Raw genomic sequence first — 21250 nt, forward strand, 5'->3', positions numbered from 1 at the left:
GGGTCACCTGGTCATAGAAGGAGATCAGGTTGGTCAAGCAGGACCTGCCTCTCATGAACCCGTGCTGGCTAGGCCGGATCCCCTGGTTGTCCCGCTCATGCCTTGTGGGCGCCCTCAAGATGAACCGCTCCATAATCTTCCCCGGCACCGAGGTCAGGCTGACAGGCCTGTAGTTCCCCGGATCCTCCTTCCGGCCCTTCCTGTAGATGGGCGTCACATTGGCAAGCCTCCAGTCGTCTGGGACCTACCCTGTTAACCAGGATTGAATTTTGGGATGTGCTTGGTATTTGCAAGCGACGCAGGGTCCCTGGTATGAGGCAGTATAGCAGACGGCACACCGTTTCTTGAAACCTGGTGGTGCCTACAGGTGTACAAAAAAGGAATTAACATAAATGCAAGCACAAAAGAATGTACAAGCTAAAGTTTGCATAGGGCTAATCCAGTCTGTATATAAGTCACTCCAGAGAGATCCTTCAAAATAAAGAAAAGTGAGGGAGAGAGAGGACTGTGCGCTGTGGCACTGGTGCCGCTCCCACACTTGCCAACCCCAAACCAGGTTGTCAGCAGACGAGGCTGTGTGCAGCACTTAAAAAACCCCAGTGATGAGGAATATGCACGTATGAAGGGTTAATGTGTTTGGCATCACAAAACCAGTCTTTCCACCTTTTTGTTGACATGGCCAGGAAAGGTATGGACCAGTAGAAGGACTGGCATAAAAAAACTTCCATTACCTAAAGCCCCAGATTTTGAATCACCGTGCCACAGAACCGAATGCGCAGGGTTTACGCCACAGAGCTGGCATTGGTATTGGCATTGGCACTGGCACTGGCAGGGAAATGAGCTGGCATGCAGTCAGACACTGAATTGCACAATGTTAACATAGTTTCTGTATAGGTAAGGATTTTTCCAACAGGCATAATTAAAAAATAGTTTAACAGAATAATTTTTGTTGCATTGAATTGTGCTAATGTGGAAGAAAATATTCAGCAGTTCCTGGTGGGAAATATAAGCTCCTGGAATGGAGGCGGTTGCAGTGAGTCTTGTGTATCATTAAATCATGTGTACACTTAGAAACTCTGCTATTCAAGCAACTGCTTCTATATTGGAAATATAAATCACAATGCCAAATTTTATTTAATTTTAAACAAAAATTGGCATGCACAGAATAAGTTTTCTACTCCCTGATGATGTATACTCAACAAGGAGACTTTTTTTCAGTAGGAATGTCCAAAAATTCTGGGCCAACAATACTATATACTGCTTGCGTACTGGCATTTCCCACAAGAACCAAAAGGCTATGCATTATACAAATACAAAGAAAGGCACAGCAGAGAACTAGGATGCAAAAAATGTTCCAAGTCTTTTGTATAAAAGAAGTTTTTTATATCTTTTGCTTTGCTTGCTTTTGGTCATTTTGAGAAAGGCTTGAAAGTATGATGAATAAAAAAGTTCAGGGCTAATATACCAAGGAAAACTAGAAACACTGTATTGTGGGAGAACCTTGACATCTTTTGCTAAATACCTCTTTATTAAAAAATCTTTTTTGACTTCTAGTCAAACTTTTTAGGCTAGCTGTAACACATTAGAAGGGGGGCAGCTTTGTGTGCATATCACAGTCTAGCAGGAGTAAGATGTGCTTCTACTGTGTGTGCTGTTTCCTCATTAAAACCAGTGAGGAAGAATTTGCTCAGTCAATCCATGATTTCATACCATGTTTGTTTGCTGACCCTAAGGCTTGTCAGGTATGCTCATCTTTTGCAGTATTATCAAAAGGGAAAGGACACTGTTTTTTGCCCTCAGGCAGATGAAGGCAGATATCTCTCAAGATGATTCTGCTCTGAATTAAAAAATTGCTTTGCATAATTGTCTGAATGCTTAAAGTTGCCCGCTGAGGATAATAACATGTACTTGATGAGATTTATTTGGCATGAGCCAAATGCCAGGAGGACAGGTCTGAAGTGGTACTTGCTGTGGAGGCTGCATCACTGCGTGGCAGCAGGGCTGGCTCCTCTGTGTGGGGGAATTGCTCCCTGTCTGCAGGCAGCCTGCTCTTCCTTAATTAAATGATCCATCCAACACACGTTGTCCTTTGTTACTCGGATCTCCTCATGGCCCGAGAAGCTCATAAAACAGTTACAAGGGCTTTGTATTCTTGGAGCAGCTGAAACACTAGGTAGCGACTTCAGAAGTAATGGTTTTACACGCTGGAGATAAACACGCAGCCGGCACTTCATTGCGGTTACTATACTTCGCGAAAGGGTTTCATTTTCTAAGCCAAATCCCACACTTCAGCTTGCACCCTGTGTGCCGCTTACATCTACCCACGGACCAAACCCTGCCGTGTGGGGTGGACAGGCAGCACGTCCAAGTGGAGGATTTGGTTGCCCAAAGGTGGGCAGCGGTGCCGGGGCGGATGCCCCTGGGTATCTGAGACAGGTCTGGGGGTACGGCGTGGACCTATGGGAAGTCTGCTCCTACCTGGAGACCGGGGTGTCTCCAGTGGCATGAAAGTGTTCAGGCAACTGAATCATTCTCCTCATTTCCAGCAGTTAAAATGGCCTTATCTGAAAGTAGCCTGATCCTCCTCGGTATGGAGAAGAACCATTCCAGACAAGCTGTTGGCCCTGCGTAACAGCAACAGTTGCATTTTATGTTAATTTAAACTGACTCTTGGGCTCGGGACTCCTCATTAAAGCTCTGAGCAGCACGTTTGTGTGGGTGAAAGGAGAGCCAGAAAGACGGTGTGGTTCATGTCAGCTTGATCCTCCTATTGCTCAAGAGGAAAATTGCTTAGGAAAAAAAAAAAAATCCTCTCTGACCCAAAACTTACAGCTTTATCAGTGAGGTTAGAAAGATGCTTGCCCACGGTGGGGGTCCCTGGGAGAAGCCACTAGGAGCATTTTAACTCCGTGCATGGGAGCAAGCATAAGAATAGTTGATGTTAAGGAAAAAATATCCTACCCACAGTTCACTTTATTTCACTGCAACTTTAATTCTGCAACTGGCGGAGCTCGGCTTCCCCCTCCTGGGGACAGGGCGAATGGGCAGGAGCAGGCAGAGGCTTTTCCTCCTCCCCTTGCTCCACTTTGAAACCGGGTTTTAACTGCTGACTGTGGACACCTCTGGCTTTGTACTCCTAAGGTGCTTGCTAAGATGATTTGGAAAAGCAAGCCTGTTTCAGTAGGATGAAATCTGCTATAGTAATGTTTTTATCTCTGTTAAAAAAATAGTTAGGGTCTAGTCATCAAAAACCACAATTCGAAATGATCACTGGGGTTAATCTTCATTTTTCTGGTGCTGTAAATAGAAGTCCTGGGTGCACCTAATACAGAAGTTATATTCTGGGTCACAAGAAAATACCTTTTCCTTCTTTAACTTGAAAAATCTCTTTAAAGGATTGCAAAACATGTGATTGAAAGGTCAAGGCTAATTGAACTTGATTCCCTTTTTAGAAGAAAGTGCAAGATCTGTTTTGAAAACAAAGGCATGTCTTATTATAAAGATACGGACAAAGGAAGACAGTGTAGGATTGATCTGGTTCAGTAATAACATCACCCCTTTCAGTTAACCTGTCAAAGACAACAGAGCTTTCTTACAGATGCCTGAGCATAGCAGCACTTCAGCTGTGCCTGCTATTTCATATTTCTCTTTAGCGGCCTGTGGGTGCTCAAGCACAGATACATAAAACATAGCCAGTTACTCATAGCTTTGACTCTCACAGAAGTGTCAAGGGCATCCAACCACTTGAAGCAGTAGCACCTGTTCATATGAAACAGTGTAGTTTCAGTGTTGTACAGGTCCATTTCCATCAATGGCTCAACTTAATTTTTTACTCCTCCTCTTAAAATCAAACCCAAGACAATGACCTTTTTCTCTCAGACTTTCTTTTGTTTTTTTTTAACTCAAGATGCTGGTACATATCTCACCTTTGATAAAGCGCGTAACTTTAAATGAACACAAGTTCAGGAAGATTAAAAAAGAAAATACTATTTGTTTATGCAAAACTCGGTGTGTGGTAGGCCTGGAGGCACGAAGAAGTTTGTACTTTCATTAGGGGCAGCAATGCTACATGTGTCCATAAATCTACTTACATGTTTCATCTTATTTTCTAAGACAGCTTCCAGAAAAGTAAGAAAAAGAGCTCTGACTGACTCAAATCAGCATTGGGCTAGGGCCTAACTGTATTGAGAAAAAACACCATTTCTTTGGGGTTCAGGAGGCAGGAAATGTTTTTTTAAAAAAGAAAGTAATTTCATCAAGGCAGTAAAGGCTGCACCCTATGTAGGGCATTTGGGAAGATTAATGGTCCCCAAAATTGGGCAGTTTGCCTACTGGGGAGAAGGAAAAAACATTCAGCAGTTTTCTCTGGACATTCACGGGACATGAGGTTGTTCTTCATGTTCATGCCCACAACCTTTCCCTGGGTTGGATTCTTCCCTCCTGTAGAAGGACAGCACGTGCTAAGGACAGGTTTTTAACTTGGGGTGTTGCTGTGCTTGGCAAAAGGCAGGATGGTACACAGTGCCAGCCCCCCCAGTAGTAAGGAATCAAAGGTTTGCCACCGATTTTGGCATGTCCAAAGGTTGCCCCAGGCAGAGCTGGTGGATTTCCTGGGGCCCAGAAGTCGTCTTTCTTCTCGTCTTTTAACCATCTTCAAATAATTTCCATTATTTTAATACCTAACTGAAAATTAGTGTCCCTGATAGAAAACTGAATGAGGCAGCATCTACAGTATCAACACTGTAAATGTTGGCCTGACTCTTGTTTGTAGAATTCCATTTTTTACTGAGAAATAGAATTGGGGTTTTAAAGTCACAGCTTCTTCCGTAGTTCTTACCTAACTGCTGTCCCACAGGCAATTTGTCCTAATATATTTGGTGAATACCATGTACTCAAAAATATGTATGTGCACAAACCTGAATTAAAAATTTAATTAAAAAAAGCAGAAAATTGACCATGTGTTAGGTAGGTCATTGCAGCATGTTTACACACAAAATATTTGTCTCTCATCTAGATTTGTGTAGCTTTCTCTGAGCTGTGCATTTGGTTGTGCTTTTCTTAGGTAAGCCAAGAGATATGAAGAGCCAGAAATCTCTCTCTTGTGTGTTCTAGTGGAGTTACTTCATGGGGTTTTTTTCCATGCCTTTTTTATGTAAAATAGTTGGTACTTTACAATTTTCTCAGTGGTCTGCTGAGTGTGAGCAAAAAGCAGTCTGGTTGCTCTCCCAAGCCATGCCAGCCACTCATGATACACAGGGAACAAATACAAAGTCTCTATTTAACAAGGGATGTAGGATGTGAGCCTGGAAATTGCTGGACTAGATGCAGATTTCAATGAAAATACAAAGAAGTTAATTGTGCCTTATGTCTATATCTAGTCCAAATGTGAAAACTTCTGTTTCTTCCTGTGTTTCCTTCCTATTTAGATATCCAATTTTTGTACACGTAGACCAAAAACCTGAGAAGCTCATAGTTCCCCAGTTAGTAGCACTTATTAGTGCATGCTCATCATGTTTGCTAGAAAAGAAAATCCAAGGCAGGGATGTACTTCAGTGTGTTAGAAGATATATTTCTAAAACCGTGGACTTTGCTGGAACATTGGAAAGGCTCCAACATTAGAAATGCTCAGTGTTACACAAAAATATCTGGCAAAAAGTATTTGTTATTATTAGGCAGTGCAAATTGCTGACTGTCTAATACAAACCATCCTAAATAGTCAGTTACGGAAATATCTGCTTCCAGATGTGTCAGCTTTAGCACCGCTCCCAAGACTTTCACTTTCTAATGTTACCTGCTATTGCCCGATCCGGCATCCAAATCTGCATGATTTGTTTTTAAGAGCAGGATCTTCAACTTGCAGCTTGGATTTGAACCCCCCCCCCCCCCCTTAAATGTTTTTAGCCAGACAGATTTCCCCTTGGCTTCAGATCCTTTCTGTATCCCAACACCACGTATTTTGAGGACCAGGCGTAGCATGCTCATGGTTGCCCCTAGAAGGAGCCACAGACAGCGGTGACAGATCACCTCAACATCTATCCTTCTCCAGAGTGCCTGTTCTGAAGATGGCGGCTAACACATATGTTGCTGATAGTTTTTCACAGTGTTGCATTTCTTCATTAGGTGCTGGCAATGGCATCTGATTATTTTCAACAAGAAATTTCCAGGTGGTATAAGCTTTGAGGAACTAACAGCATGGATCAGGTTTAAAACTGATGAATCAAGTGTGAAAGTATCCATGAGCCTAGCTGTTATGACAGCTGCTTTTTCTTACCGTACTTTTTCTTCTCTTTAATAATCCCCTACTTTTAGCTCCTTTTTCAAGTGATGGAACTGAAATAAAGAATAACACTAGTGGGAGCCCTTGGCTGACTCGACAGCACTAACATAGCCCTGTGTGCTCCCTGCAGGTTGTGACATTTAACTTTCCCTCTTTCATTACCCCAGTTTTTAACCCCCTCTGTCGTCTACTGAGATTTCTGGGTCCTTTTTCCTGGGCAAACGAGAAGCTCTTTATTTCCTCCACCATGCAACCTTAGCCAAACAGTTTCAATCTATTTGCAGGGCAGCTCACTGGACCTACACTTCCATTTTAAGGGGTTGTGGCATGAATCTCCCAGGACTATTCAGGCCACCAAGACAGACATCAGGCAGACCCACTCTGTCTGCACCACGCAATAGGACCCGATCTTCCCTTCCATTTCCACTCTCCCAAAGGCTTTCCACTTTCCAAAAGGCTTTGGAAAGCCACAGTTTCTTTCGCCGACCTGAGTCGGTGAGATGATGCTCCCGTCTCCTCCAGCTCCTCCATGGTGTTTGCAGGACTAGGACAGTGCCTTGCAATGCAGAGGTGCGGGCTCCCCATACCATGGGATGTGCTGGAAGGGAAAGGGGGGCGCCCAGGTGGATTTGTAGATTCGTTCCTAGTAGGCACAGGCTTTCCCCGGGTAGTACCAACAGAGATGTTGGAGAGAGAGGGGAGAGAGATTTGTTATTTATTTACAAGATAAGTTTTCCCTCTTGGAGATGTTCCCAGTTTACGTAAGGGGTGTGCAAGCAGGCATACCGTGTAGTGTAAGTATAGATGAAGATGACACAACTTATCATCACATGAAATGGTCAAAAACATTTTCAAATGTCCCTAAACATTTTTTAAAAATAAGCTGGTATCCATTTATCTATTTGTATGCTTATAAACATGAAGAGCAACATGCATTTTGTTAGTCATCTGGTAATATGCTACAGCAATAGAACTATCGGAATCTGTGTATTGCCTGATGTATACAAAGCTTAAGTTTTTAGTGGTAAATGTAAAGGGGGTTTTAGCTCCTAAAAGAGATAGATTGTTGGTGATCTGTGGAAAACCATACATTTCTTTAAGCTAATTGAGTTATCGAGAAATGCCTTTGCTAATTTTATTGTAAAATTTTGCCTTCTTAGAAGGTTCATATTCATGTCAGGATTTAATGCTGAAGATTTATTTTGATGTCTTTTACTCAGGATAGCAAACAGTTACAGTTTCAATCATCTAGGCTGCACTTGATTAAAACATCTGTGAACTTGAGTGTATTAACTAACTGCCTAGTTTAAGGATTTTTTTGGCATATATTTTCTGCCTGAATGGCAAGTCATCTTCCCATGCAATATCAGATAGAGTTGGTTCAACAATCCTGTCACTTATTTTCCACACAATTGCTCCCTTTTGCCTTTGTGGTGTGTTTTGCTCCTCAGTCCCTTGATACAAATTTATGACACCGCTAGTCGATACGAAATCAATTACCGTTTGACATAATATGGTTACAGGTTTTTTGACATTGTCTGGTTTGAAAAAGCTTATCCATGGCTGTCTTCACAGCTTATTATAAAAGTCTGCTTCAGAAACACCACAAAATTCACTTAATGAATGAGAAATATACTTGTTTGTCACTGTCATGATTTCCTCTCCAAAACCCAAACATTATTCTCATTTATCAACTAAACCTTAATTAAATAAACCTCACATCTCACATAACCCTATCTCAGCAAGGCTGCTATGAAACTTATTTTATGTTTTGAGACCCTTAGCTGAAACGTGCTCTGCAGCTGCAAAATGCTCCCCTTGTTCATTGAGCAAACTTTCTAAATCCGCTGCCTGCTGCTTGCACTTCAGGGTTTTTCTTTTTGGTGTGGTAAGAAGAGGAATTAAACCCATCATATTCTGTATAATGTCCTAGGAAAAGTGTTAGGTTTTGTGCTGGAGGGATCTGTTGTGCTGGTAGATGCCATTAGTAACGCTGTTGTGGAGGACTGAAAATAAAATAAGACTAAAGGTAGAATGTTCTAGTGGAACGAGAGAATACTTTCCTGCTATAGATGAGGAGGTTAAAGATTATTCATGGGGGGAAAATGTACCTATTAAGACCCTGAGGCTGATCTCTTACCCAAACAAACGCCCACATCCAAGAAACTGAGGCAGAAAGTAAATGTCAATTTATTGCATCAGTTCCAGTTAAGATAATATCTAACATACACAACATTACAACTTGACCTATTGTCTCTAGCCACTATTCCAAGGGAAACAAATGTAGACAATTAACTGCAGTGGAGATGATGGAAATATTAATCCAGGAACAGTGTCAATATCATGTATTTTCTTCATCAAGGTAATGAAAGGTTTGGGATTGACAAAGATATTTAGCAAGGTGAACTTTCAGATTGCATGCAAATCTTAAAGAAATTGGTGGGAAACTAGTGTTTCACTACGAGGAAACCACCTCATTATAATTTTGGACCTTTCACTTTGAAACAGACAGAAATATTTTACAGGCAAGAGTCAAAAAAAAATCTTAGTGAAAACAGACTTGGTTTAGAGTTCACAGTCCTTTATTGATTTAAGCTCCCACTAAAATCAGGCAAGGCATCAGAGAAAAGTTTAATGACGAGGGGGAGATCATAGGAACTAATGAGTGCTAAACCAACAAATGAATTGTTCTATCGATACAGCAAATACATGTGTGTTCTGCTGGAATGAGTGAGGTGTGTGGTTGTTCTCTGCTTCTCTCGTATTGATCATAAAACAATAAAGAGAGAAGTTACAAGTATTTAATATGAATAGGAACTAAATTGTAAGACTAAACTGAAACAGTGCTAGTAAACTCTTCTGTCAAAACCAGAGATGGTCCCTATATGAAAAAGAAAAAGAAAAAAGAAATTAATTCTGACTTGAAATATGTCTAGTATCTGGGGCTTGTGCCTTGATTTGACCTAGTGTGGAGTCAGGGGTAAGCAGCAGAGTTCAGGCCCACATTAGAACTTCCCCCAAATCTATGGGAGCTAAAGTGGAGATCCCCTCTCCAGTTAGAAGTGTTGTCGAGACAGCATATGATCCACCACTGAATGAATGATGGACAGAACGTGTTTGCACTGCAACTGGGAGGTCCTATTGCAACAGGAGAATGCGTTTGCCCACTAACTTGAATGGGCTTGCTTACTAATTCATAATAAGCGGGTCTTTCGTTTGCACAACTGTCTCACCCATCCAGCCACAACTTCACTCCCTATCCTCCCCGCTTGTATCCCACCCATCCGCCGTGGCCTCTTTCCTGCTCTGTGACCCAGTGTGGGATGCGAGTGGTGTGCCTAACCTGGATCCGGAGCCTGGAGGGCATCAGTCATGCTGCCACCTGAGGTGGCATGATTTGTGCCATGCTCAAAGCATCCCCACTGAATGGTGCCTGCTTTGCAGCTGCTGCCTGCCACTGCAGCCCTTTCTCTGCCTGGAGCTAAATGCTGGGGCAAGAGAAGAATTTAAGCTTGGATATTCTCATTGTGAAACTAGTTACCGAAGAAAAACCTTGATGTAAAGTAGCTGGCTAGCGACTGATACTAAAATGTGCAGGGGGAAATCCGTTCGTGCAGATGAACAGCTTCGTAATGTACGTCCTGAAAGCCGGTCTAACCTGTGTCTCAAAATGGACAGGAAAAGGACGGGTTCTTCGATTAGTGAGGAAAAATGTTGCCCGCTTCCTCACATATGTACACAGACTAGCTTAAAAAGATCTAGTGCTGATGAAATATACTGGGTTGGCAGTTGGTGAGACTGAAATCCTGCTCCTGTGCACTGTGATGGTCTGAGCTTATCCAAACCAACACAAGAGTGTCAAGCTCATACTCTACGCTAATGAAGTCTTTCATGTCCAGGGGTGTTAATTAGGGTTAGTGGTGTGGTGTCAGGAGTTACCGGTTTCCAGTTGTTCCCAGATTGCACCCATCCAGGATGCTGCGTTCCCCTTCTCTTTCCCATCCTTCTCCCCTTCCTTCACCCCTCTTCTCAGACACCCCCTCAGCAGCTCTGCCTCGGGTACCAGCAACTCAGACCTTCCTCACTCCTCTCTTTCACCACAGCCCCGTCTGTCCCTGCTACTGCAGCCCAGCAGTGCTGCCTCTGGTCAGTGGGGCTCTGCGCTGCCCTTTCTTCCCCTCTGGTGCTGATACATCTCCCCGCTGCCAGCTGGGACATCTCATCATGGACCAAAAACCTGAGCTGGGCCAGGAAACTCAGGTCTTCTAAGTCCTCGGAGAGGCACCTAATGATTAAATACTTAATTAAAGCTGACACGGTTCCTAAGCCAAAGAGAGAAGCACATACTGCATTTTATGTTGTAGGGAGATTTGGCTCTTGGTTTAGCAAAGATGTTATGAAATAAACTTCTGTAAATAAATAAATGTAGAAGCATATACCAAATAGCTACATTTTGGCAATAGGTGGTTGTTTTTTTTCTGCATTGGATCAGTAAGTCCAGTAAGCCGAGGCCAACCAGAGCACATTGGCTCGCCCTGGCATGTCCCTGTTGTGCACCCTGGTGCAGCTCACGTGGTGGGGATCCCTCCCCTACTCTGAGTTAGGAGACAGATCGCCTTGCCTGTTTGGGGGCTTCAGGACCCAGGGCTGGTAGGTGGTAGGTCAGAGGTAACATGCTGGGCCCCGGTTCCTCTCTACCTGGTGCCAGAAAGCCAGAGAAAAGTTTTTGTTTAGACAAAAACACAGAAAAAGCAGAGTCCTAAAAATTCTCAGGCTACTGGAGCAGCCCTTCTGCTCTGGGAGAACAGCATGGTTAAAAGTTAGTTATTCCTGCTGTGCAAGGTAAGAGTAGAAGGTAAAAGCTCATGTAGCAGCTTATGGAGCTTCATAGGTAGAAGTTTGTGAAGACAGAAGTTAAAAGAAATTATTATTATCATTAGGTAGAAGTGCTTTCATTCTGTGAGGGGAGCATCTAGAGCTGTGGCCCACATTTTAATCCACAGTCATTTTTCATAGCAATCCTGATCATGTAAAACTCATGCTATACTTATTAGATTAATATACAACTAATTCTCTTACCTGCTATAAATGAAATTAAATAGCTTGATTTGGTTTATTGCCAATTTCTTCTGCTAGTGATCCCACTCCTGCTTTCCAGTGTTGCAATTTCATTTTAGGTTGTGCTTCATGTTTCTGTAGCTGTGTGACTGCACCTGTACATGCTGAAACCCTGCTGTGAGGAGGAGTCCTACTCTGGAAACTGTTAAATAGAGAATATAAAAAAAATTAAACGTAAGATTTATTCAGTCAGTACTATTTTACGCTGCCAAGCAAAAGGAAAAGAGGAGCCACTGGAATCACGTATCCAAATTTTTCACCATTTCTAACAACACTGAGAATGTCTTTGCTTTCATAGATGAATGACTTGAACTGTTCTTGCCTTCAAGGCAAATCTGTGAAATATCAAGAAGGAATGATGCCTTCAAGACATATTGATGGGTAATGAGGACATCACTGTATGATTACTGGCACTTGTGCTCTTGAAACAAAGCAGTACTATTACAATGAAAGCAGCATCACCTGAAAGCAGATGAGTTAGGGAGGAAATTGCCCCTTTATTGTGCTGTATTCTCCTCTGAAGGAAGGAATAAGTTATTATATTACTGTGATATCTTTACTGAAGATATTTTCTAGTTGGTGCTTGTCAAATTTACATTCATAAAAGCTGATTCTTATTTTAAACCTGCCTGCCTTCATAGCACCATCTGCTGGTACTTCATGGGTCTTGTAGGCTGCTGCTGGAGAGCTGTGCTCCTCTGCATTTTCCAGAGGAGTGTAAAGATCTGGTGGTATTCATTGCAACTTGGTTGTGTTATGGAGCTGTAATAGCATTTCTTTACCTAAACTCCCATTTAGTATCAATTCATCCTGACAGAGTCTGTCTTCTGAAAGTAATTCTTATTCACATTATGAAAACCATTAAAAGGAACAGGAACGTTTGCATTGCGGGGACTAATGCTTGAGTAATGATTTGTGAGCTTGGCCCCTTAAGTTTCTTGTAAGCTCATCCATAGCTTTGTAGCTCTGCAGAGAAAGAGGCTGTGCTTTACCAAATCTGAACAAAATGTATTAAACATGTTTTGTGTTGAACTTGTCAGATTTTCAATTATGGCTTTTGTTTAATGTTTTACTGCATCTCTCCCCTGCTCAAATATGATTTATTTCTCAAACATGAATGAATTGGCCACATTTGAGGGAAATCAGTGATAAATGATGAAATTTTAAAATGTATATGTAAGAGAGAATTTTAGGTCTGAACTGTGTTGGGGGTGTCAAAGAATATTTTTATCATTTTATTAGTGGGTTCTAGCCTTGGACCTGTAGATGGGTTGTGAAGGTCCAGTGACCTTTTCTCAGTAAAGGTTTTCTTTAGTTTTTAAACCATAGCACAGTTTTGAATATCCTGTGTCTCCGAAAAAACAAACAACTCTCCTATTCCTATCCACAAACTTATCTAAATGCTTTAAAGGATTTAATACTCATATTTTAATCTTGTTGACAACTTAGTTGTTTCTAGAAAAAAAAGTCCAACTGAGTTCTATCTAAGATACAAAGACATCAAAATGTCTCCTAAAAATATATACAAGGCAGTTAATGTTCTTTCCAGCCTTTAAATGTGCCTGAAGACTTAACACTGCATTAAGGAAAAGAAGTACAATTAGAGTGTAGGCTTATGTGGAGCTAGGAAATAAAGAGGTTTCTGAAGTAACCATTATTGTAAGCAAAATGTTCATTCTCTGCCAAAGAAGGCGATAGAGAAAATTTTGGTTACAGGTGTCTAAACCAGCAGGGTCTCCTAGCCAGCGGTGCATTGAAGCCCCACGCCCTGGTACGCTTGCTCCTCTGACTCCCTGCCCAAACAGCCCCACGTGGGGCTAGTAAGCCTGAGGGGTCCCGTTTCCCATAGCACTCCTTCACTAACTCAGCCTTGCGGTTGTGTGACTGCATTGTATTGCGCTGAGCCGCAAGAATGGACTTAACTCAGCATGTTCGCACAGAGGTTTGAGCTGGGTTGATCTGGGCTTCCAGAGATATCCTCTGGGACTGGATTGTTCTCACAGCCCAGGTGTCCCAAGAGACTTCATTAAGCCCGCAACGCAAGATGTGAGATCTTGCACCTCAAGGAAGCTTTATCAACTGCAGGCATCTAAAGCAAGAAAGAAGAAGAGGGAATTTGTAGGCTGAAACAGAGAATCTGTTGGGAGGATGACTATGGAAGGTCAGCTTGTGAATCCATATAAAATACTTTTATTGACTCTGTTGCCATAGTTTTGACAGCTGCATGTTAGATTGTGTATATTTAATTTACAACATTGCTGTGAGGTGGTGTTATTATTTTAAGGGTGGGATCTCTGTTTCAAGGATAGAGGTGCTTGTTCACGATCAGGTAGGATATCTAAGATGTAGAAGAGAATTGAACTGGCATCATCTACATCCCAGTTGCACACTAAATCCTTTGCTATAACCTCCTTCTCTTAGTACAGAAAGTTTGGTGTGCCACTTCAGCTGAGCGAAATACAGCTGAGCTTCTTGAATACTTCAGTGTACTGCATTTTTGCAAAAGAAGCTAGCTCCAATTTAGGCACCCGAATAAGTGGTTTTTTGAAAATCTGTTCCCAAATGTCAGTCCCAACAGTGAATTTGGAGGGCTTGGGGTTAAACACAAGTACATTACTTCGCTTTCATTCGCTGTCAAATTTTATGTGTGTAGGTGGCAAGCTCGAACAGCACCTGCCAACTACTTATTGGTTATTGGCTTAGGATAGAGATTTTAGTCTTGTCCTTCATTTACGTTTCGTTCTGAGGCATCCACTTTGTGTATTATTTTGTATCTGCTTTCAGAATTGTATGAAAAATGATGAAATTTAAGGTTCAACAAAGTACACAGTCTCAAAGCAGGAGTTCTAATTTGAAATGACTTTGTAATCAACAAAGAAAAATTGCATCTGAAATCAGTTACCAATGCAGAGCTCGGTAGCAAAACTGTATTTAAAAGACGCAGTGTATCAGCCATTGAATGTACAGGAAAAACTAAAGAATCATATTAACATTTTTCAGACTGACTTTTAAAACAAAAGTGTCTGGACTGTACCCACCAGATATTTATTGAGACCTGTTCTTTGTGTCCTGAACTCTCCTCAGAACACACAGTCCCATATGCTTCAAGCAGGACAGACACACTTAATATGTTCTGTGTGATCTTGTTTGAGAGTGTGTCTTAGCTGATAACTGTAAAAGGGACTCTGTTACCTGGTAAATACACTTTCCTTGTTTTTGCAACTTTTGATATCACATGCAAAGGTAGTTTATAATTCCTATATAGCTTTATTTACACGGGTTCTGACCAATGGGTCCCTCTCCTCAGCCCCTGTTAGTAACCCGTATTTTGCAGTCACCTACTGCAAAGTCATTGTTGTCCCCAGCTTTGTTTTGAACATTGTTTATCATCTCTATCAAGTCCTGACAATGACCCGTCTTCTTTCTTCTTATTGATGTGTCTGTATAAAGGGTATTTGAGCAATGATATGCCTCAGGATGTTGGTTTCAATATACATTACACAAGTAATGCAACTCTTTCTTACCTACCTTCCCAGCCAGAAAAGACATTTGCTTTGTCTGAACGGGTTTGTTTACAGTCAAGGTGGTGGCAAGCTTTGCTGAATCTTCCATGTGTGAATTTGCAAGTTGAAAAATTCTTTACAGAATAATGATCAAAACTGTCACAGGCAGAGTTTTTACGCCAGGGAACATTTTAAGGTGTTTTCCTCTTTAAGTCAAGTATCAGATTTGAGAGTTATTGAAAAGGTCCATTTAAAGTAAGTATGGAGGATTGAAGGAAATCTTTCATGCCACATTAAAGAACCTTTATCTGGAAAGCCTCTTCCAAAAGAAGAGGCTTGCCACACAAATTGGTTCCCAGCTCTGGGAGCTGCATGAATTGTCCTGAGGCTTAGGTTGACTTGAACTAGCTGAGTGGAAAACAAAAATCACCTTGGAGCCAAACCAGGGTGAGAAGTAGCTGCAAGGCTGGCCCACCATCATTTCAATTCTCTGTATTCATCTCCAAGTGTAATTCATTCCTTATGCTTCACATATTGATATGACAGACACAAAATTTTGTCTCCTATTTAAGACAAAAGGTGATTTTTCAACTGCCCCCTTCACAAAGGATTGGTGAAATCACCAGGGAGGTGTATTGGATCGCTCGGTGCCAAATGGCCAGTTTGAGATGGAGGGGCTGCCAAGACTCTGTGGTGTGCTCCTGCCCTGACCTGCATGGGCTTGTCTGCAGGCTGGGAGCAATGGAGGAGAAGTCTCCCCATCAGCACGTTGTACCCAGAATCTCTCTGGCACAGGGCAGTGCAGATGGGAAGAGGTTTGAGTTGAGAAATTCTGCTAGGAACCAGGCAGATGCCATATGCCCTTCTTCATTTCTGTGCTTTCATAAACTGTGCCTGAAGAGTTGGTTTGCCAAAGCGAAGGCTCAGGTTCTGCCGGAGTAGCTCTGGATTAGGGAGAGAAGGTTGATAGCTGTATCTCCCTGCTGATGCTCTCTTGCTGCCTGGTAACCCGTCTTCTAGCAGCTCGCTTCTACACTGCCAGATATCTTCCTCTGGGAGAAGTCTTTTAATTTTTAATTCTGTATGAAAAACAGCCTCGTCTATGGTAGTTTTGAAGGAGGGTTGTCATGTCATAAGGTGCAGTTCTGGTTTTTGAACCAAAGCTTAATGCTCCAAGTACATACGCACACACACCATTTTACATGTGTGAAGAGCATTGTGCTTGTTAAATATGAGTATTTCCAGGACTGTTGCCCAGTTCTGCAGATACAGCATTCTAAGATTATCCATTTGCTGTCTTTCCATCAAATATATTCATCGCAGGAATAGAAAGATTTCTTTTTACTATCTGCCAACTATGGAAACTCTGAAAGTCGAACTGTATTCTTTCTGGCTTATGAATCATCACCCCTAACCTTGACTCAGCGATCACAGGGGAACACTTAGTCCATGGTTAACATATATTCTTCTGATCAAAAAGATTCTGTAGTATGGTATTACGTTACTCATTGTTTCTTTAATAATGCCTATATAGAATCCCACTCACTATCTTTCAGCTACGTTAGTTCAATGGAGCTAAGGGAATAAAACAGTGAAAAATTATTTTTAGTCCTTTGAGACAGATAGATCTGACATTAAGTATGTTATGAATGCAGAAGAGATATCACTTTGCTGGCTATAGTTAACTGAAAATCAAAATAATATATTGCTTCAAGGTGGCAGCTTTTAGTTACTCTGAGATATGATGCTCTGGCTAGTGGAGAAAATGTATGTGAGTGTGTGCTGGATGTGAGAAGAATACTCCAGGAGATGGTATTTTTCATTATTAATATAGCTTTTGGATATACTGTGATTATTTATAACTATAAGAAGAAAAGTGTGTTTTGCATCAAAGGCAATTATGCCAGTTAACAGCATGTTCAGGCTAAGATAATTGACTGAACAATCTTTTAAGACTTTGCCCCTTTCAAACCTGTTGCTTGGATACCACTTTCTCTGAACTATTATGTACCTTACCGAAAATTAAATAGTAAAGAAAAGGTTTTAGCAGCTCTTTCCTTTGTCTTTTCCATAAACTTTATATTAAAAAATAATTTCAGAAGTGGAGTCAAAGAATTATGGCTTTCTGGCAGCAAAATACTGACAGGAACAGCTGGAAAATGCAACTCATGCACAATCTGAATTAAAACCTTTGTTTTCTAGATATATGTTTTTTCTTGCATGCATGCTTTTCCTTCCTCTTCCAAGGGAATTTGACTTTGAGATGCAATGAACAGAGTTTCAAATTGTAGACATCCTGAAGTAACTGGATAAGGCATCCAGGTAAGTCTCTCACTAGTGAGAATGATTTGTTCCCTGCTCAGTTTTACTCACTCGCGAAAATAAGTAATCTGAAATTGTGAGGTAGTGTTTGTGATTTGAGGATTTCGTATAATGAAATGCTTTTTAGTCATCATCTAAATGCCAGAATACTATTGAATTATATCGTGCCATGAACTACTGTGGTTTCTTTAAGCTGTGACCTGCTACTTTATCTATACACAAAAGCCTCCCAGAAACACCAGAGGTGCCTTAATGCGAGGGTTCAGATTTGCCTGCAGGACTCATTTCACATTTCACTGTTGCAGCGGGTTTGGGAAACCTCTGGGTTTATCTACTTTGCTTCACTTCACTCTGATACAAGTGAGAGGAAAGGCTGGGGATGAATGGTCTGGTTGGCTCAGCAGACAGTGTCTTTAGGAGCACCTTTTTCCGGGATCATCTTACCAATTAAGCCCAGGGCTTAAGTTATGTGACATCGCTACCTGAAAACTGAAGGCTTTCCAGTGAAGGTGCAACCTCTGCTCAGGGAAGTCGTCTGTTTACAGGGAAGACAGCGACTCCAACCAAGCCATAATGTTTTGACCTAGATTAGGCAAAATGATATTTATTAGAGATTTGTCCTAATGAGGATGACTTTTGCTGCCTGGTGGAAGGCAACGAAAATCTCCTGCCTGTTCCCTGTGACCCCTGTGCCTGGGGAGGGTTGTCCTGCCCCAGGCCATGGACACCTTGCTCCTCCCCGTGAGGCAAAGGGATGATTGCCAAGGGCTTTGCTGAAGTTCATGTTAAGAGAACAGAGCCGGTGAGAGAAAGAAAGCCTCATTCAAGTAGACACACGTGCTCTTCTTACAAGGGTAGAGCAGAAGCTCTTGTGCCAGGGTCGGTGGCGGTGGAGGGCATCAGCAGCAGTCCTAGCTGGACTATACCTGTGGTGTTTGGAGGGGGCACCTGCTGCCCTCTTCAGTGCTCTAACTGCCTGGTCATGTGCCACTGGTGGAAATTTCATCTCTTCCCTTCTATGCTTAACTGCACGTAGGGCCTGTGCCATGGACAACTTTTGTTTGGTGAAAATGCAGACAACAGATTTCACAGCATGATACCTAACTCAAGCAGACTCTTTGTAAACCACAGGCTGTATCTTGGGAAGCAGCACGTACTGTAGTAAGTGAAAAGTCAGGATTTTGGTGCAGCTCATTGCTTCAGTGGGTGATGGAGCAGAGCTGCAAAGATAGCTGTGATCCAGTTGTCTCAGCTTTCAGCTCCTCTCTACTTCCTATCGTCATGAAAATGAGCAGAAGCAGAGGGGAGGTTCCTGTCTGGATACAGAGTTGGACCGCAGACATCTTCTAATCTGGATTTGGGGATTTGCCCATGATCTCTAATGCAAAGGGAATGTTTTGTCATTTTATGTTCGTAGCCGAGCCAGTCAGCAGCACTGTCAAAGTGACTCACAGCAGTGCTGAGATTGTGACTCACTGCTGTGTCCTTTCTGGAAAGACACTAATTCTCCTTTCCTGCTGCTTGGGCTGTTTTGGGAACCACAACGTTAAGCACTGAAAGGCACATTTATTAACTGACACATGCCAGGACTGGGTTTTGTTTGTAACAGCGAGGAAGTACTTTGTGGCCTCTCTGCTGTTGACTAGACGCTGAGACATCTGGCACCCAGGCACCAGAGGATGGAGAGATTTGGGCATTTGTTTCACTGGTTAGATCTGGGTGTCAAGCCTATTTCAGTCAGTTGGTCTTTGGGCTAGATTCAAGAGTTTTTCTTAACTACCAACATCTGTCAGATGGCAACTCCCCGAATACACCCTTCCTGGTCATGCTATTTTAAGGCACTTACACTTTAAATAATAATAATAACAAAACCCTTCAAGACTTTTCTCTGAGTAATTTGTCCTCAAGGGACTTGGAAGTCCTCAGATTTCTTCCTGACCAGTGACAGGATGTGGTGTATCCACCAGGAGTCATCCAACCCATTGCCACACAGGCAGTCTGGTCAAAAGCCTTCGGGATTACTTGCAGAGCAGGAGGAACTGTGCCCTATGAATGTACTAAATAGTTCGGTAACTCTGCCTCATTGGATTATTGGTGTAGCTCCTGCCTTGAAGTGTGACATTTCTGTTTCAAACCAACAGTTGGTTTGTTGTGGTCTCCTGAAGCCTTTAGCTAGGGCGGGAATCATCTTGCATATTCTTCATGTCTTCAGACATTTGCAGAGGATATCTTTATCTGAGCTCATCTCCCTGGGCTCCAATTACAGTCAGTGGAGAGAAACAGGCATTTCAGGGTGTGATTTATCTGACATGCTTTAGCTCTCTGCCTTAGGAGGAGAGAAGTTGTACCCTAGAGGTGCCTGTTTCTCTCAGTGCATCGTAAAGTAGTTCATGGACGATAGCATAAACGGAACGGTCTATACTGAGTCAGGTGAACAACACCCACAGCATTTCTTTAATGAATATACAATCAAGATAAAATTTATCCATGCAAATGCCAGTTAACTAAATTTCTGCAACTCTTTCCCAGGGCTTGGCCTTTGCATATTTTTTGAACTAATTAGGAGTATGGTATTTTTCTTTTCTTAACCAGCGAAGTTATGTATGTATGGTTTCTTCTTTCTTGAGGGAGGTAGGCACATTTATACAACTGCCTGGCACTGGTGGGGCTGCACTGATTCACTCGGACTGTGCCAGTGTTTCTAACTCTGTTAAAAAGTCATGAAAGGTTTTCAAACAACAAATCTGTGAAAGGTTTAATTCATTTTCCCATACTAATAACGTAGGGTGAAGCCTTCAGGCTGCATGGCAGTTGTGAAGAGGCACTCACTCACACACATTCAGAAAAAGGAGCCTTTCTCCCTGGCTCTCTGTAGACAACGTAGTGCTTCCTTCGTTATCTTCAGAGCTCCTCTGACTTAGTGCTTGCACTGTCCTGTACATTTCCCCCCTCGCCTTCCTCTCCATGCCTTTCTCTTCCACCTTTAATTCCGCATCCTGTCCCTTCTGCCAGCACTGTCAGTGAATGTACTAAATAGTTTGCACTTTCAGTGCTGGCAGAGCTTCTGAAAGCCTCTGTCTCCAACCAGACCCGTGCTTGGAAGCATGGTTGTGTATTTCACACCCTTTAACTGTAGGTATCTACACACCCTCATCAATACAGCCACCTTAGCTGGAGGAATGGCCTCTGTCTTAAGCCTCATTAGGGCATCAGAGTGTGCAAGTTTCAACAATTTCTGTTCCTAAAATACAAAGGGATGTGAGGCAGAGTCCTTTCTAATGAGGACAATGGGTTTGTAATGTTTTCTTTATATGTTAAAAAGTGTATCCAGAAAAATTCCAAGTGGAATCACTTGCGTCTTGTAACTGTTATGCTTATACTTGACATTTCAGAGCTATGTTGTAGTTCCTGTCACCTTTTCTTACTAAGATTTAGTTTGTTGGAGATAAGTAGAAGTCTTGGAAGAAAAACTGTTGCAAATTGGATATAAATTTTTCAGGGTGAGAGGGATCTTCTGTTTCTGCTTGTTGTTGGAGTTTTTGACTATTGTTATCACAGTGAACACTGTTGAAATTCAAAACAGCTCATTTTTTTCTTAACAAATATCTGTCTTTTATAAAACAGAGGTTCCCAAGTGGTGATAAAGCAAAATAAGTCTCAGCAACAGTCTCGTTAGCTAAGCTTTCTACTGTTAAAGGAAAAAGAGTAAAATATAAATCAATATTAAATAATGATGTAGTCTAAAAGCAGGAAAAGTACAAGATTCCGTGATGGTGTCAGGTTGGTATTTTACTGAAGTACTGTGCACCCCTACTTCATTTGATAGGTGAAATCGGAGGCTGGGCATGGTGCCAGGCAGAGATGGTCAGGGCGTCCTGTCAGCCTGAGTAGAGCTCATGAGGCCATGCTTCCTACCAGGGTTTCATATGGAGTATGTTTTCACATGAAAGTTCATAAGGTGGTGTAACAGATGTTGGGCTTCTAGTCATTAACAATTTTCACCTTTGATGGCATGAGGCTGTTCCATCCC

The 21250-nt window shown here is 42.0% G+C and overlaps 1 protein-coding gene across 1 annotated transcript in view; it reads right to left on the reverse strand.

The window, feature by feature from the left end:
• ICOSLG (inducible T-cell costimulator ligand) overlaps positions 1 to 21250 on the reverse strand; it is a 197005-nt gene that overhangs the window by 32852 nt on the left and 142903 nt on the right. The window lies entirely within an intron of this gene.

Source organism: Aptenodytes forsteri, unplaced genomic scaffold (assembly GCF_000699145.1).
Source record: "Aptenodytes forsteri isolate BGI_AS27 unplaced genomic scaffold, ASM69914v1 Scaffold2, whole genome shotgun sequence".
Taxonomy (NCBI): domain Eukaryota; kingdom Metazoa; phylum Chordata; class Aves; order Sphenisciformes; family Spheniscidae; genus Aptenodytes; species Aptenodytes forsteri.